Source organism: Pseudoliparis swirei, chromosome 2 (assembly GCF_029220125.1).
Source record: "Pseudoliparis swirei isolate HS2019 ecotype Mariana Trench chromosome 2, NWPU_hadal_v1, whole genome shotgun sequence".
NCBI lineage: Eukaryota > Metazoa > Chordata > Actinopteri > Perciformes > Liparidae > Pseudoliparis > Pseudoliparis swirei.
In genome coordinates this window covers 1,999,958-2,018,405 of record NC_079389.1, presented here as the reverse complement: position 1 = coordinate 2,018,405, position 18,448 = coordinate 1,999,958, and the positions used below count along the sequence as shown (strand labels likewise).

Below are 18,448 nucleotides of genomic sequence, written 5' to 3'. Positions count from 1 at the left end.
TCTATTTATTGTGTAGCATTATTGCCTAGGAATATGAGGAAATACATATATAAAGCACCTCAAACATTAAAGAAATTACCGATTTCTTTAAACATTTAGGACTTTTACTTTGATAAATGTCCTAATTGATACATTAAAATTGTTTGATTGCTATTATAGGGGATTTCAGATATGTATGGAACACATCTGCATCATTCATTTCCTGGAACTCTTGGGGAAATCTATATACAGGACTTTTCTTAACATACAAAAGTCTGACTTATTTTTATAAACTCTTCCTTGGTACAGTAAAAATGTTTTAATGTTAGCATAATTTAAGCTAAATCTCAGAAACGATCTCTAAAGATACAAAATCAGTTCATTGTTTACTTTTATATGTTAGTGTATGATTTGTCGACATCTTATTTTGAAAAACGGATGTTGTTTCACGTGGTTCTTTCCGCTAACTTTGCAAAACCGGATGTTGTCACATAAATCCTTCCGCTAACTTTATCAAAACCCTCGCGCGCTTCCGATCGAATGCGTTTACCGTCAACATCAGTCTATAGGGGCTCAGAGCCTCAGACATGTGAGTGTCGGCTGAGTTGACCGCTGTGATTCAACTCGGGGGACGGAGACGCCGCTCGGTGCGTGAGGATCCCCTCGTGGTCCTCTGCACTCTGCGGCCCTCGCTGGGCGCATTTACTCCGTTTTGGTTCGCCGCGATTGAAACGTCTCTGATAGTTATCGCAGATTTTACATCATCTGATCGGCCAAGTTTGATCGGCCGTTTGAGAACGCCGATCAAAACCGATAATGGGAATATCGGCCGATATGGATCGGCGCCGATCAGATCGGTGCATCCCTATTGACAATAGTCCAGGTGTATTCGAGCACGTCGGGCTGTTGAGTGAGTGATCAGCAGCTGGCCGCTCTGTCCATTCGCGCACCTCACAGTTGCGTATTGATCAGACAAGAAGACACTCTTATCAACTCGATTACTATTAATCAAAACAGAACGAGGGTTCGGCTGTAGCCGACTTGAAACATACTATTGAGAACATATTCGCTGACATGCACGTGATGAACACAGTTTTTTTTTTTTTTCCCCATCGCAGACTTTTTTTGCCTTAGGCGCTCGGGAAAATGGCATAGGCGCGCCCAAATTTTCTCTATGCAGGAAAAACCCTGAAAACATGATATGGTTTATTGTTTGAGAGGGCAATGTGCGATTCTGTAAACAACAGAGCAAAGTTAAGTCAGCGTTCTTCCCCGAGCTGCTTGATCACTTACCGTGTAACAATTCGCCCTTAGTAATTCAATCAAGGGGAAAAGGTACAATACGCTAAAAAAAGGGAATGGGCGGATCTGCGAATTCTGGTGTTAACTCTCTGCTCAAATGGTCGTAAAAGAAAAACACACAGTCGATATGCGGAAACCCCAAATATAAGTGTATTAAATCAAATTCAATGCTTACGCAAGTCCCCCAAAATGAACACATACACTACAAACAATCAAACCCACACACAACAAAGTATAATCCCCGGATCCCGACAGTCCCCAAAGTCTTTGCAGTCCCCCAAAACAAAAGTCCCCCCCCACTCCCCCAAAAGCCGGCAAACAGCTGACCGAACAGGCGGAAACTTGGCGAGGCGCCGCGTTCAATCCCCGCGCTACTTCACCCTAGTCCGGTAGGTGCTGGGCCCAGTTCACAGTGTTCCTGCGCAGTCTTCTATTAGTGATTCCGCCCGTTGGCCTAAATCAAAATCGAAGCAGTCGCCGGATTGCTGCCGTCCTAAATCCGCCGCCTGTCAGTGCGCTCCAAACAAAAAACCCTCGCGTCTCCTCCCCCTCGTCACCTTTTATAGCCCGTGACACGTACAAATAATAACAATAATAATAATTAATAATTACAATACAGGACACCACATGATCCCAACTAAACCCAAGCTCACTTGAGGCCACTGACAAAAACACTGGTACGGCACATATACATAAAGGAAAATAAACCAGTAAAAGGTTTACCCTTTACCGGTGCCGTACACACAGGCCAAACCATGCGATCATTACAACCGGGCGCCAAATCCCCCACACATCTGGTTTACTCGACAACTTAATACCAACGGCAAGACACTGTGCAAACATGGTGTTCCTTTAACCACTAGTAAGCGGTTTATATTTCTTTAAATTAAATAAAAACACAGTTCCTTCATGCAGTTATCAAAATACACCATCATGTGACCCGACATGTTGTTCCGAGTGTGAACTGTAGGGGCCTCCAGTCAGAAAGATGCATCTAAATAGGACAAACATCCTCCTGCTTTGCAGCTATTTATACCGACCCACATGCTCCGACCCACATGCTCCGTGCTGTATTCGACCTGCTCTACTTCAGCATCGTTTCAGAGGGCCGGCTGGCCCCCGGGACCAGATGAGCTACTTCAGAACAAAGATGGATGAACATGAGCGGGCAGAACACTGAAACGTTAAATGCTGATTAAAGAATGAAAAACAACGCAAGACTTCAGGGGAAGTTTAGAACACAAGCATATTGTGTGAAGGGGGATGATGTAACACACTGTTTGTCCTCCTTATTTGTAGCTGCTCTTGAATCAAGCGAGCGTGATGTAATTAAGCCAAAATGACACTCTTTATTTAAAAAGGGATGTTTTCCTTCAAGAGGGTACATTCGAAAAAATAAAAACTACAAATGATCGCGGAACACACACTACCGGTCAAAAGTTTTAGAACACCTCAATTGTACACAAGTTTAATTTAACAATGTACTCTGAGATTAAAGCGTACAACAAATAATTGGAGAAAAAAAAAATGATGGAATTGTTTCGTTTAACAAGATGTATAATCTACATGTTTGGCACCTTTTGCAGATATAACAGCCGAACACACTGGTATGGTGTTCTTTCTACAATGGAAATCAAATATGGTTCAGAAACTTCCTCCAGCTGCACATCGTTAACCCTTCATGAACTAATTAATCGCACATTTTGAAATTCATTAATCGCGATTAAAAGTTTTTTTTTTTAAAGACAAAACTTCACACAGAGCTGTGTTTTCAAAAAGGGTCCTACCTATAAAGTGCCAGCGAAATATTTAATATCGTGTATGATAAATTGTTTCTTCAGTGATACATCCAGATTAGTAAAAAAAAAAAGTGCATTTGAGACCCCATTGGTCCTGTCATCTTTAATATTGAACAACAGCAGAACCAGTGGCCTTTGTAATTACCAATGTCAGTTAGTTTAAACCAGGGGTGCTCAATACGTCGACCTGCCAGTCGATCGCGGCGTTGTATGGTAGATTGCATGACATAAAAAAAATGTGGCCCGCCCCCCTGTCACTTTCTCTATAGCGCCACATTACAGCAGCAGCATGTCATTTCTGTCTCTACGTGTCGCGTTAACAGTCCTCTGCCCGCCGTCTCGTGCGCTGCAGAGCTCCGACACCGGTTTGCGCGCATTGGGACGGAGCAAAAAAAAAGTCACTAGCACCCCCCCTCAACAATCCTTCTCGCGCGCGACTCTCACTAGCACCCCGTCGGTCGATCGCCTTGACTTGGTCACATAATAAGTAGCTCGCATGCTGAAAAAGTGTGAGCACCCCTGGTTTAAACTAACTGACATTCAATCAAATATGGCATTTTCTCCATTCTACAAAAAAAAAAGTAAATTCACCTTTTAAAGGTGTTTGCATGTGACACATACCCCCACGTGTTATACATCAAACATTCCAGAACAATCTCAGCTCTCTCTATAATGAAGGACATTTGTCCTCGCACCGTGTTCTCTGGTTCTCTGACTGACAGGTCGCTAATGAGCCTCACCTGTGAGGTGGGAGGTCCTTTGTGATTTACTGAGTGTTCATTGGTTGTTTCTTTCGCTAAATGTTGACAGACAAACGGATTGACAAATCACGGTGAAGGTTTCGTGTGACGAGTTCTTTCCGCGCCGCGTCACCCGACATGTCGCCCCTCCGTCTCTCTATGGGTCGGAGGAGCAGACGGGAGGAAGGAGGAGCAGGAGGAAACCCGACTGATTAATCCACGAGTTTAAACTGATTTCTACTCCCTATTTTCGCGGAGAAATAATTGTTTTAAAAACGGAAACAGTGTCAAACTGCACTGCTGCGGTTTGACACTCAGAGGAGTGAAAAAACGTCAACGCACACTGGAAGTAAACAATGTTGCGTTAATTGCGTTAAAATATTTTAGTGCGTTAATCGCGGCCAAATTAATCGCATAGATTAACGCGTTAACGCTGACAGCCCTAATAATAATAATACATTACGTTTCTATAGCGCTTTTCAAAATACTCAAAGACGCTTAAAATGTACATTATTTGTCAGTTTTTGGTAACCTAAACTTTTGTGTTCAACCTCTGGCAGTTTGCTGCTGACCTTTTGTACAATTTCAGGTTATTCACTTAAACGGTGTACATTTCAATAAAAACTGGAAAAATGGGGGCGTTCGAAAACCTTCGACCAGTCGCGTATAGCGTCGTTCTTCCTTCACATGATGAATTCAAAAAGTTCTGCAAACACAACCCGATGCAATCAAATTATTCAATTTGGATTATTGATTTTTAAAATCTACAGTGTTTTTGATATCCTTTTTCAGCCCTCGGTGTGACCTGTTGGCCCGGCTCAAGTCAACCTGAGCCCTCGTGTCTACTGACAACACAGAAGGGCGTCCTGTCTCCACGGCGCTCCAGAACTACGTGAATTCCCACGCCCAGAGCGCCGGCCTCCAGCCAAACCAAATGGCCGCATATTTTAATGGCCGCTGACCGGCGAGACAAAGACGGCACACACGGCAATGACTGAATCCAGCTAAGAGGATGGACTGCGGTCCCAATGAGGTGGAACCGTTAAGTGGATACACACAGTTGGCCTGTTGAAGGTCATGATGACCAGCTGGGGGAAAACCCCACCGCTTGTTTCCTCTTTGCAAAAACCTTATAAACCACACAGATGTTGCTTAAAAAAGGGAGCGAGTTAGCTTCATGCAGACCAGAGCAGCAGGAGACCGAACTGGCATCGAAACACAACGAAGAAGTTCTGAATAACAGACACATTCCCTCCAGAATAATGGAAACAGGCTGGTTACAGACATGATTGACTTTAACCAGAGAGTTATGGAGAAGTTTGCCAACTTTAAAGAGAGGAGGCTCCTTGTCTTTACAGTAGTGGGTCTGCTCTGTCACCCAATGTAACATGTGATCTCTTTCTGACTCTATTCTGCTCTGAACCTCTTTCATGTGAGGGTGAAACTCTTTTATTTTGCAAACCTCTGAAACCCAACCCCATGTTCCTTAAAGCTGCTCTGAACCTCTCATGCCCAAAGTCACAGTGTGTTGATAGTTGTTATTGGACCGTGTTGAGCACGGTGTGTTCTTGAAATAAAGCTTTGTTTTTTACTATATTCTACTCAAAACCTCTTTTCTTCTCATTGTTGAGTGCTATTTAAACTGCGCCCCCCCCCAAAAAAAATTCACCAGCCGCCACTGGTACAGGTGTGTGTGTGTGTTTAGGTACATGTGTAGACGTCTGGCTCGGTGAAATGAGGTGACCTCTTTGGATCTATTATTCTACGTATCTAGGTGCGTGTACCAGTGAGGGCTTGTTATATCTGTCAACTAGGGTTGCAACTAACGATTATTTAAATAATCGACTAATCTGTTGATTAATTTATCGATTAATCGGACTTTTAAAAAATCGGTGCCAACTATTTTATCGATTCGTTGCTGCCCTAATGTCAACAAAGAGATGAAAAACATTGGAAATATCAGTTAAAGTTCATGTTTACTGTGTTAAGTACCTGGCAATATTTCCAAATAAATAAATACATAAATGTGTTCAAATGCACCTCACATTTGAGCCCCATCTCTTGGCTCACATTGCGGGTCACAGGAGGGTAACCTGCCGCCTGCCTTCACTCACACATGCAACTCGACCTCCGGCTGCACCACCGATGCGCGGAGCAGCTGTCGGGCTCTCAGCACGGCACACACACCAGTGAGCCACCGGGAGGCAATAAAGAAAATAGTGTGCGTCAGGGCTTTCTAAAAATAGAAATCAAGCAAGGCGCCGTAGTTCCACCAGTGGAGGAATGAAACCATCGAAACCACACGGCAGCGCCAGAGTTCAGGGTTTTCTTCAGATTTGAAAGTGGTGGGACCAACAAGGTGCGTCATGCCCGGCACATTAATATATTATTCCTGAATCAAGACGGTGGAAATGTGGAAAATCATTCCTCACAAGAAACTGTGGGTCTCACCACATGAAGGACTGCAGTGTGGAGACCACTTCTCCGCTTGTATTCCCACTGCTTTGCCTCTTGCCAACAATGTGACGTCATCATGCTGCTAAAAGGTCTTTATAATAATAATATATTCTTTATTGATCCCCGTGGGGAACTTCTTCTCTGCATTGACCCATCCTGAGTTATGAGGGAGCAGTGGGCTGCAGTGCAGCCTCTGGGGGCTCAGTGCCTTGCTCAAGGACACTTCAACATGAACTATGGGGAGAGCGGGGATCGAACCGGCAACCTTGAGGTTACGGGACGACCGCTCTCCCCATGATATGAGATATTTGAGAGCGACAGCTGACCCCCAATGATCATCATATGAGATATTGTGGCGTTGTTATCCACATAACTGGTGACACAGCGTGGGGCCCTCATGGTTCAGTTGAGAGCTGCTCAGCACTGCAACATTATTATAGCTCGTATTACTTACTTTTAATAGTATAATACATTACTTATTTTAATGTGCTGTATTGTAGATTTGCATTGTGTGTATGTTGTTTTCTTCTTACCACATATACTGTTGAAGTGTGTTTTATCCTGTACTGTTTTTTATTGTTATGTTTGTTATATGTTTGTTATTGTTTTATGTTTGTTATGTTTGTCATTGTGCTGTTACTGTGTTTTAATTTGTGTCACATGACATCTATTCTTCTGTCCATCCTGGAGAGGGATCCTCCTCTGTTGCTCTCCTGAAGGTTTCTTCCCTTTTTTTCCCGTTAAGGGTTGTTTGGGAGTTGTTCCTGATCCGATGTGAGGTCAAAGGTCAGGGATGTCTATGTGTACAGATTGTAAAGCCCTCTGAGACAAATTTGTAATTTGTGAAAATGGGCTATACAAATAAACTGAATTGAATTGAATTGTTTTATGTGTATTCTGGTCTCTCAAGGGACTACAGATACACATTATCTGTATAGCTACAATCTGGTCCAGAGCATCAAATGGTGACATTTATGTTTTTAACTGTACATGGTCCCTTTTGAATAAAGATCATAATAATAACCGTGGTGCCCTCGGCGTTTCCTTTGTGGGAATAATAGGATGCTTCCTGTCGCCTGAAAATGGAGCTTCAGGCAGCAGCAGTTTATGTTGCAGCTCTGAAACGTGACGGGAGACCAGAAGTGAGACAAAGCAGCTCTGAACACGAGGTCAGCTGCAGAGAGGAACCTCTGTGACAAGAGAGGATTTCTTTCTTAGTGCTACGTGCATGGTGGAGGAGGAAGAGGGGGGGGGGGGGTAGGTCACACACATAAAACAAGACATTCTGGTTTACTTGGCCTCTAAGTAATGACACCCGAGCAGGAGAGGTGAAATGCCTTGCTCAGAGGCACACTGCCGAGGTTTAGTAAAGGGAGACGGGCCGGGGCTCCAGGGATCCACCGACTTCACGCACTTTATTTTACTCGTGACAGGAACGACTCCAGGGTTTCATTTTACCGCCTCACTCCTCAAGCCCGTTGAGGCCGCACACAGCTGTGGTCTGCGCGGCGCTGCTGGCGTCTTGTAGCGTCATAGACATCGGTACTACAATGGAAATTAAGCAAGCCATGTGTGAACAAGTCTTCAGAAACAAAAAAGTCCGCCTGGCACTTTAAATAGTGGTCAGCAGGCGGACTTTTGGTTTACGGAAATTTGAAACTGGTATCCCGCCCAGCCCGAGAGCAAATGGTAAAAACATTATTATTTCGTGTGCCATTGTTTAAAAAAAATAATTGATTGAATAATGACATTTCTTGTCAGGCACTCTCACTTTTCATTACATAAGAATAACATTTACTCTAACAAGTCACAGCTTGTCAAAACAATGCAATGTAGCGCTTTTTACAAAGAAATACAATTAATGTTATCCATAAATGAGTTCAGGCTGTTGGCCCGGCTGTCCACAATATTTGCTGTTCCTCATGTGGCCCACTGGAAAAAATAATTGCACACCCCTGAATTAGAGTGTGAAGCCCCGATGTGTCTCCTGCAATGTCATCAGAGAAAAACAATCAAGGGGAATACATGATCATGACCGTTAAACAGGTTTTTAAAAGACTGGCAGCACGTCCGCATAGTTTTTGGGGATTAATAAAAGTGTATATTCATATTCTAACCTGGCCCTGCAGCCAGGTGTGGTGCAACAGTGGCTGCACTGGAGCCACATTGTGGCTTCTCAAACGCATGCTGAGGATGAGAGAGACCTTCAGGTCAGGAGAGGTGAGAGGAGGAGATGAAGAGATATATTACTGAAAAGAAGTAGAAGAAAAAAAGTGAGATTTGAACTCTGGAATGAAAACTTTAGAAAGCACCTTTACAGCAGCACCAATAAATCCAGCAGTCCTGTCTGCTGCTTTGGGCATATGCTACATGCTGGTAGCATCCTTACTGCTTGATGAGTGCACCCCCACCCTTAGTGTACCCGAGTTCATCAGTTGTATTACCTGCACTAATCCCCTCCAACCCCCCACGATTCCCTAAAGTGTAGAAAGAGAACTCGGCCCCCGGAGGAGAAAACAGGAAGCAGTGTGTGATAACAATCTGTACGGGGCTGTGATGATGTCATCAAGAGGAAGCCAGAGAATGCATTGCCTCCACTTCCTTTAAAGGAGCTGCGAGTCAGGCGAGCCGAGCCAAACTGAAGCCGCTGGTTTGTGTAAACACACACACACACACACACACAGATCAGGAAACACACAAATAATTAGTTTGGACCATTAACGTTTGTTTAGGTGCTTCGTGGCTTAATGGGAGTTCACTGGAAAACGTCAATGTGCTGCAGACGTACTCTGGGCGACACAAGTGCCATATTTAAAGAGGTGAAGAACATTAAACACATCTAAACAAGCAGTAGACCCATATTCTTGTAGTGGGATAGAGTTACTAGAGTTCACTATTTATTCAGTTGTTTGTCCTATTCCAGATTAACTGTGGCTCCGTGAGGACCCGGCTGGAGCCCACGAGCCCCCCAGACTAATCCTCTCTAAATACTCAATTCTTTGACGCTTAACTGAACACCAACCTGGAGAATTAATCCCCAGTGTTGGCCGAGCCCTCAAAAACTCATGAAAACAAACCATCAGTAGAAACCTGAGGAATCGGGCTGAACTCAACAGTAATCCTTTCATTCGCCCGATTGTCTTGGAGTAATATTTATTGACAATATTTATTTGATTGATTTATTCACGAGGGACAGTGCACACTAATCATTATTTCAGCTTCCACCTTAATGTAGAGTGCCAGTTTAGCCACACATCCATGCATGCACTTCACGACTGATGACTGGATACCTTCTTTAAATGGTGACTTATGTTGTCAAACATAAATCGCTCGTCCATTCTCTGTTGATTCAGGGGGCGCTAGAGGTCAGCTGTAGTAGCAGTAGTAGAATTAGTAGCTGTAGTAGCTCTAGTAGCTGTAGTAGCTGTAGTAGCTGTAGTAGCAGTAGTAGAATTAGTAGCTGTAGTAGCTCTAGTAGCTGTAGTAGCTGTAGTAGCAGTAGTAGAATTAGTAGCTCTAGTAGCTCTAGTAGCTGTAGTAGCTCTAGTAGCTGTAGTAGCTCTAGTAGCTGTAGTAGCAGTAGTAGAATTAGTAGCTGTAGTAGCTGTAGTAACAGTAGTAGCTCTAGTAGCTCTAGTAGCATTAGTAGCTGTAGTAGCTGTAGTAGCTGTAGTAGCATTAGTAGCTGTAGTAGCAGTAGTAAAATTAGTAGCTGTAGTAGCTCTAGTAGCTGTAGTAGCTGTAGTAGCAGTAGTAGCTCTAGTAGCTGTAGTAGAATTAGTAGCTGTAGTAGCAGTAGTAGCTCTAGTAGCTGTAGTAGAATTAGTAGCTGTAGTAGTAGCTGTAGTAGTAGCTGTAGTAGCTGTAGTAGCTGTAGTAGCTCTAGTAGCAGTAGTAGCTGTAGTAGCTCTAGTAGCTGTGCTGTAGCTCCAGTAGCTGTGCAGTAGTGGCTGTAGTAGCTGCTGTAGCAGTAGTAGCTGCAGTAGCTAGCAGCTGGTGGCAGTGGTAGCAGTAGTAGCAGCAGTAGTGCTGCAGCAGCAGCAGTAGTGGCTGCAGCAGCGTGGTAGCTCTGGTAGCAGTGCAGTAGCAGTAGCAGTAGCTAGTAGCTGTAGCAGCTGTAGTGGCAGTGGTAGCAGGTAGCTAGCAGTAGCTGTGGTGGCAGTGGCAGCAGCAGCAGCAGTGGTAGCAGCATTAGTAGCTGTAGTGGCTGTGGTAGCCCACTGGTAGCAGTAGCAGCAGTAGCAGCAGCAGTAGGTGCATGTGCAGTAGCAGTGTAGCAGCAGTAGTGGTAGCAGCAGTGGTGCAGCATTAGTAGCATTAGTAGCAGTAGTAGCTCTAGTAGCTGTAGTAGCTGTAGTAGCTCTAGTAGCTGTAGTAGCTCTAGTAGCTCTAGTAGCTGTAGTAGCTGTAGTAGCTGTAGTAGCAGTAGTAGCTGTAGTAGCATTAGTAGCTGTAGTAGCATTAGTAGCTGTAGTAGCTCTAGTAGCTGTAGTAGCAGTAGTAGCAGTAGTAGCAGTAGTAGCATTAGTAGCTGTAGTAGCAGTAGTAGCTGTAGTAGCATTAGTAGCTGTAGTAGCATTAGTAGCATTAGTAGCAGTAGTAGCAGAGCTACCAACTCTCACGGTTTCGCCGTGTGACACACGCTTTTGCATGTTTTCACACGCTCTCACGCCACACAACCAATTTCTCACGGCAAAAGAAATTCTGATTTTGAGTCGAGGCGCGTTGGTTTCTTTTCAAACTCCCCGACAATAGATGGCGCTAAGGAGCGCATCTATAAACCTATTCGCTGCATACACATCCTATTTATTCCAAAGAGTCCCGAAGTTAGCAACAGAAGAAGATTTTCAAACAGACACAACGAGCAGAGACTACGGTATGTTAATGCAGGGCTCTCAAGTGTCACGCATTGTGAGTGACATTCACGCATTTCGGTCTTACGTCACGCACTCCCGCCACACATCGTATTTCTCACGCTGAAAAAACTCTCGGCTATTTAATGTTTTAATGTGCCGCAGCGCGCCAACATGAGCTGGCCGCGCTGCCCTCACCGTGGAGGAATCAAGCGCTCCCCTGGAGTTCTGCTGTGAGGAGCCACTTATCAGCCAATCAAAAAAAACAAATGGGCTACACAATAGCCAATCAGAAAAGAACGTATCTGTTGTATCTGTAAGATTTAATCCAGCAACCAATGAAAATAAAGCATCCTGGATAGATTTATCACTCTTGCCTGTCTTCAAAACTTAAGAGCCCTGTTAATGACATGTGGTTCAATTAAGTTCTCACTCTCTTAAACATTAAATCTTGAAATAATTGGTTGTGTTTGTGCGTGTGATTTTTTTATTTTTATAATGGTTTATTTAATAAGGGACAGTGCACATTGATAAAAACTTTGCAGTAAATGTGCCAGAGTTAGCCAAGAGGCTATTTTTCATCTGTAGTCCCAATGTTGCTGATGTTAAGAACAAACCTAAAAACATAAGATTACAAATACAATCTACAGATAAAGCAAATAAAATAAGGGAGAACAATGTTAAAATGGACAGAATAAAAACATAATGTCAGAGATACAACGTAAAAGCTTACAGACTAAATGTGACATATAACTGCAAACAGGTGAACGACAAGAGAAGACACGCAGGTGGAGCAAACGGCCGACCAGCAAGTCAAGACATACAGAGACCGGACAACAGACAGACAACAACTGACAGACAGAAAAAATGAAAGTCCAACCTGGGCAGATGGAGGAGGGAGGAGCCGTTACAGTCTAGTGCTGACAGAGCTGGGTAGTAATGTACCATTTCTTTGTTTCTGCTTTAAAAGAGTTGAATGATTGTAGCTCTCTGATAGATCCTGGAATGTAGTTCCAGTCAACTGCTGCTTGTACTGAGAAAGCAGCATGACTGAAAGCACTTTTCCTGAGAGGGATGATACAATCCCCTCTCGCTGCTCCTCTTGTGAGCCGATATCCAGTTCGTGTGGTGACAAATTGTTTGAGAGGAGGAGAGGTCAATCCATGTATGATTTTGTACATCAGACAGACGTGCACATATTTAATCAAGTTATCCCAACTAAGCAAGTTGTATTTTTTTAGTATAGGACAATGATGTGACAGAACTTTTTTTTAATCAAGAGTTTTGAGCGTCCGCTTGTATAATGACTGTAATGGTTTGAGCGTAGTGGCACTAGCATGTGACCAGGTTGTTAAACAGTAGGTCATGTGGGAAATAACCATTGAATGCATGAATGTTTTAGCTGCCTCTGTTGACATGTAGTTGCGAGAATCGGAAATTGGATAGATTGTATTTTACCCGATTACAAACTTTTTCACCTGTGATTTGAAAGACAAATTAGAATCAAAGTACTCCCAGGTACTTGTATTCAGATACAACCTTTAGCCTCTCCCCAGATACAAAAACATCCGGTTCTACACTATCAGAGTTTCTTTTGGTAAAAAACATACACACAGTTTTGGATATATTGAGTTGTAAACAACATTGCGTTAACCAAGTAGTCACATTAGCCATGGATGTAGTGAGTTCTTTTGCTACATCTCCCAAATTGCTGCCATGCAAATAAATGACAGTGTCATCAGCATACATTTGAATATTGGAATGAGGACAAACTGATGGCAGATCATTAATATATAAGGAAAATAATAATGGGCCCAGGACAGATCCTTGTGGGACACCTGTGGACAAGCGGAGGGCAGCGGATTGATGTTTTTGAATTTGGACAGACTGTGACCTATTTAGCAAATATGATTCCATCCATTTAAGTGTACCTGAGGAGAAGTTGTAACTGTGCAATTTAGACAAAAGAATACCATGATTTACAGTGTCAAATGCCTTCTTGAGATCAAGATACACAACTCCAACAACACCCCCTTTGTCCAGTAGAATTTTGATTTTTTCAGTGAAGAAACAGGTGGCCGTCTCAGGTGGCCGTCTCAGTTTTGTGTGGTGATGTAAACTCAGCTGTCATAACAAGCAGCAGGAGAGCATCGTGTTAACCTCTTGGTAGACTGCATGCTCAACACATCAGAGCATTGTTTGTTAAGGCTGCCCACACAGCATTTATCACTTTATTTGCGGGCCTAGGAAAAGGACCCTCTCAAAAAATTTCAAAACAGCACTTTGAACAAGTAAGATGTATTATAAAGAATTTAACATAAAGACAGGACATTTGTGCAATAGAATTAGGCATGTTTTTGTAAATGAGAGTAGAGTTATTAAAAAACATTTTAATTCTTTAAGGTAGCAAAGATGTCTCGTAAAAGACCTTTGCCAGGCCAGAATGCAGGGTACAACATGGGTACAACATGGGTACAACGCCAAATTAATTCAAATTTCCTGATATTTGAGCCACTAACGTGTGTGGCTGCGTGCGCGGCAACATTTTGGTCACCCCCGACAAAATCTCACTCCAAGGTTTTTTGAAAAGTTGGCAGCTCTGGTAGTAGCTGTAGTAGCAGTAGTAGCTGTAGTAGCATTAGTAGCTCTAGTAGCAGTAGTAGCAGTAGTAGCTGTAGTAGCTCGAGTAGCAGCATTAGTAGCAGTAGTAGCTGTAGTAGCAGTAGTAGCTGTAGTAGCAGTAGTAGCTGTAGTAGCAGTAGTAGCAGTAGTAGCAGTAGTAGTAGCAGTAGTAGCAGTAGTAGCAGCAGCAGTAGCAGTAGTAGCAGCAGCAGCAGTAGCAGTAGCAGTAGCAGTAGCAGTAGTAGCAGTAGCAGCAGTAGCAGCAGTAGCAGCAGCAGCAGTAGTAGCAGCAGTAGCAGCAGTAGCAGTAGTAGCAGTAGTAGCAGCAGTAGCAGTAGTAGCAGTAGTAGCAGTAGTAGCATTAGTAGCAGTAGTAGCAGTAGTAGCTGTAGTAGCATTAGTAGCAGTTGTAGCTGTAGTAGCATTAGTAGCAGTAGTAGCTGTAGTAGCATTGAACTTGTGTCAGTAGTTTTGCTGGCATTTTGGTCAAAGTACAGAAAGGACTCAAACTTTAATCAGTAACAACTGTAAATCAGATAGGAATATACAGGGCTCTCAAGTTTTGAAGACAGGCAAGCGTGAGATTTCCATCAGCACCCGATACAGCTGACCGTTGCACGCGCCGGCATCGAGCCGAAAAGAGTTGTTGACGGGGGGGGGGGGTGCTAGTGACTATTTTTTTTGCTCCATCCTAATGCGCGCAGACCGGCGTCGGAGCTCTGCAGCGGAACAATCGATCGGCGTAATGAGCACCCCTGCATTCAAGCATTAAATAGCCGAGAGGTTTTTTCAGCGTGAGGAATTCGATGTGTGGCGGGAGTGCGTGAGATAAGACCGAAATGCGTGAGTCTCACGCTCAATGCGTGAGACTTGAGAGCCCTGAATATAGATATTTTCCTTGCATGTAAGCAGGGACATTGCTGTGACCCCATTGGCCCTCTGGCCCCGTGGCCTTTGCTCAAACATTTTTAACCACACTATTGGCAAAGACCCAAGAATAGCAAACATCAGTGTGTGCACATTTTGAAAGTCAGCACAGCACATGAAATATCCGGTAGCTTTAAAAAAAGGGAGCGAAAACAAAGAAAGTTAAACTAAGGACAATTATTTTGAAACTCAAACCAGAGATTGAGTTACAGAGCACCAGCTGTGAAGCTCTCCAACTCTGACGATACAGATTTTAAAAAACGTCAGTGTATCCATGCATGTTTCTTTTTTTCTCAATCCATTGATTCCTTCAACCAAACATGGTTATATTCAGCCTATGACGTTTCAATGGCTGAACCAGTCCATCACACGAGTTGCACCGTTGGCAAGTTGTGAAATGTAGTCGCATTGCAGAGCGCGAGTGGAAGGTTCCTTCAAATGAGGGACAGCAAAGCTAACCGTTGGGTATCGTCGTGAATAAACTCAGGACCACGTCGGGTCCGTTTCTGGAGCGATGTGAGCGCCGCTGAAATAAACAAAGAGCCCACGACATCTGAGCAACTGCAAAGCAATGCTGGAATAATGCTTGAAATGGGAATAAACGACTGCAATTAAATCACTCTCCAACTAGTAGATGGGCTGGAATGCCCACCAGACCTTAAGGTTTCACGTGTTAAAGCATGAATGGAATTTATCTGTCGAAAAATACGATTGGTTATCGTTATCGTCATCTTAATACGGAATGATTAGCTCCACCTTCAGTTCCCTGAATCCCTGCAGCCACCTGAAGGCAGCAGGATACTGAAGTCCTGGAGGCAGACAGTCACCTCATGTAGACTGAAGACTTTCCTCTTGATGGTCTTATAGTTAGACCTGAACCAGGTTCACCTGGTCCAGACCTAGAGATGCTGCTAGAGGTTTATAGCTGCTGGGGGACGTTTAGGATACACTGAGCACCTCTCTCCTCTTCTCTCTCTACTTATGGATGAATTTTCATCTCTCCATCACACATTTAGGGCTGCAACTAATGATTATTTTGATAATCAATTAATCTGTTGATTATTTTTTTAATTAATCGATTAATCGGATTAAAAAAACAGTAATTTTCAACCCTTTATTCAAAACAGGGTTCGTACGGTCATGGAAAACCTGAAAAAGTAGTGGAATTTTTAAATGGCTATTTCCAGGACTGGAAAAGTAATTGGAAAAAAGAAATCCAAAAATATTTGGAAAAGTAATGCAAATTTGTTATATTCAAATGTTCATTTACACGGAATATATACGGTATGCTTTGGAATTCTCATTGTTAGTTTAAATACTACATCTTCTCAGTTCTTCGTGTATACACAGAGTTTTCACAACATGTTTGGTCATGGAAATGTGGTTTAAAGTCCTGGAAAGGTCCTGGAGATCCACTGGTCAGCAGTATGAACCCTGTTCACTGGTCAGCATGTGGATGAACCCTGTTCACTGGTCAGCATGTGGATGAACCCTGTTCACTGGTCAGCATGTGGATGAACCCGTCACAAACAGACTGACAGCGGTTTACTCTCCTGAGTTTACTCAGCCGCCGATTTGTGGGTTAAACGCGTCATACGTGTCGGTGAGGGGGCGTGGCTTATCTCCGTTGCCTTTCTCCGTGGGAAAATATTTTCCGCCATAAATAACCACTATTTCTACGTTATACTTCTTGTGGAAATACCACACGTCGTAGCGCCCTGGTGTCGGGGGTTCATGACGTCACCCGTAGGCGCACACAGCTCCGTGAATGTCTCCGACTACGTGAAGGACTTCTGCTTCCAGCGCCACGAGGGCAGCAGCAGCCAATTAGATTCATCAACAGCGGAGCAGCTCAGCGCTGATTGGCTCTCACAACGCAGCGTTCTGTCCTCTCCCTCCGCTCCGCTCTTGTTTCTCCTGCGCCGCTCTGCACTCAACTCAACTTTTTTTATACTCCGCGACTTATTGAGCACCGTAATAATCGCGCGACACAACGAATCGATAATGAAATTCGTTGCCAACTATTTTAATAATCGATTCTATTGATTCGTTGTTGCAGCCCTACACACATTATTAACTCTGCTTCCTCCCTGAAGTCTTTGTGACTCCACGTCTCAGAGGGTCCATTGGACCTGGCTGGGTCTGATTCTCCTGTCATGGTGCTGCTGGTTACACTTCACTCAGCCCTTTTACACTCGGGGCTGATGCACGTGAACTACAACAGCAGGTGCACTGGTCGACGCCCTCGCAGTCCTGGCGTTCCACTTTCCACTTGAGCGATGGAAATAGGACCCTCGTGTTCCGCTGACATGTTCAACTGATGGCCGACGTGTTCTTTCTCCTTTATGTGTCAAACACAATTTTAAATAAAGTTATCTGCGTCTCAGCCACGCCGGTCCATCCAACATGGCGTAGCAATAAACCACACGTGGACCGCTGGCTTGAAGAGATGGATGATGGGATGCCGATGTGTGCAACCTGAAGCTGCTCCATTATTAACAAAGCTTCACTGTGGATGTCTGACTTTTTTACACACACACACACACACACACACACACCTTATACTGCTCTATACGAGTCATTATTTACGTGAAGAGAAGTTTGTGCGTGATTATTAAATAACCGTTACTATTTTTTAGATATGTGTTTTGACTCAGGAACATAAGTCTTTAAACTATTTGGCAGTATTTATGAAGAGTGCTGTCGAGTTATATCCAACAGCATTCACAAGCCAACGCGTGTCACCAGCAAACTCAGCTCGGATTACACCGTGACAGAGAGAGCTGGCTGTCATTTAAACTGGACTCTTTACCAGAAAAGTGAGAGCTCGCCTCGGGCCTAACTCTACGCCTGTGATCATCGCTATCTGACACCAGACAGCGTGGCATACGAACAGGTAACCACAACCTGGACATGGTTGCATTTAGAAAAGAAAAAGTCCATTCTTTTTCCTTGGTCCATCATGTACCGTGAATCTGCCCAGTCAACGTCAGCTTGCCGGCAGCACTAGTCACTGCCGGTGACAGGACCGTCCTGTAAATACAACTGAAGCCCTGAGGTACAGAGCTCGGTGTCACGAGGGGTTGAATTATCTGAAACACATCTTTACAACTATACCTGGAATAAAAACAGATAAGCCCTCCACACATGTATTACTTATGGTATTACGCGCGTATTACTCGTGGTATTACAAATGTATTACTTATGGTATTACACATGTATTACTCATGGTATTACACATGCATTACTTATGGTATTACACATGCATTACTTATGGTATTACACATGTATTACTTATGGTATTACACATGTATTACACATGTATTACTTATGGTATTACACATGTATTACTCATGGTATTACACATGTATTACTCATGGTATTATTATAATATTTTTATAGTTTGGCCTCAACAAATATTACTTTCTTGATTCTCGTTGTTCTGAGTTTGTACTCATGGTTTATCCACTTATTGTAAATCGCTTTGGATAAAATCGTCTGCTAAATGACATGTGATGTGATGTAAACTACATTTTTCAACAAAGGAGCCCCGTCATGGCGAACATTAGACATATCTATGTCAAAAATTCATTCACCTCTCGTGTTCAGAGATTTGTGATGAACTGGTTGGTTAAATGACCAAAACCAAAAGCTGCATTTTGCCTGCTCTTCAGAGTGGACCGCACAGCTGAGCGGTACGGCTCTGAGACCAAAAGACAAGTAAATAAACAATGGCAGGTTTGCCTGTTAGAAATGCATGCAGAGCCTG

General features: G+C 43.5%; 1 protein-coding gene across 15 annotated transcripts in view; it reads right to left on the bottom strand.

Annotated features, from left to right (window-relative positions):
• lrrfip1a (leucine rich repeat (in FLII) interacting protein 1a) overlaps positions 1-18,448 on the bottom strand; it is a 67,367-nt gene that overhangs the window by 41,034 nt on the left and 7,885 nt on the right. The window lies entirely within an intron of this gene.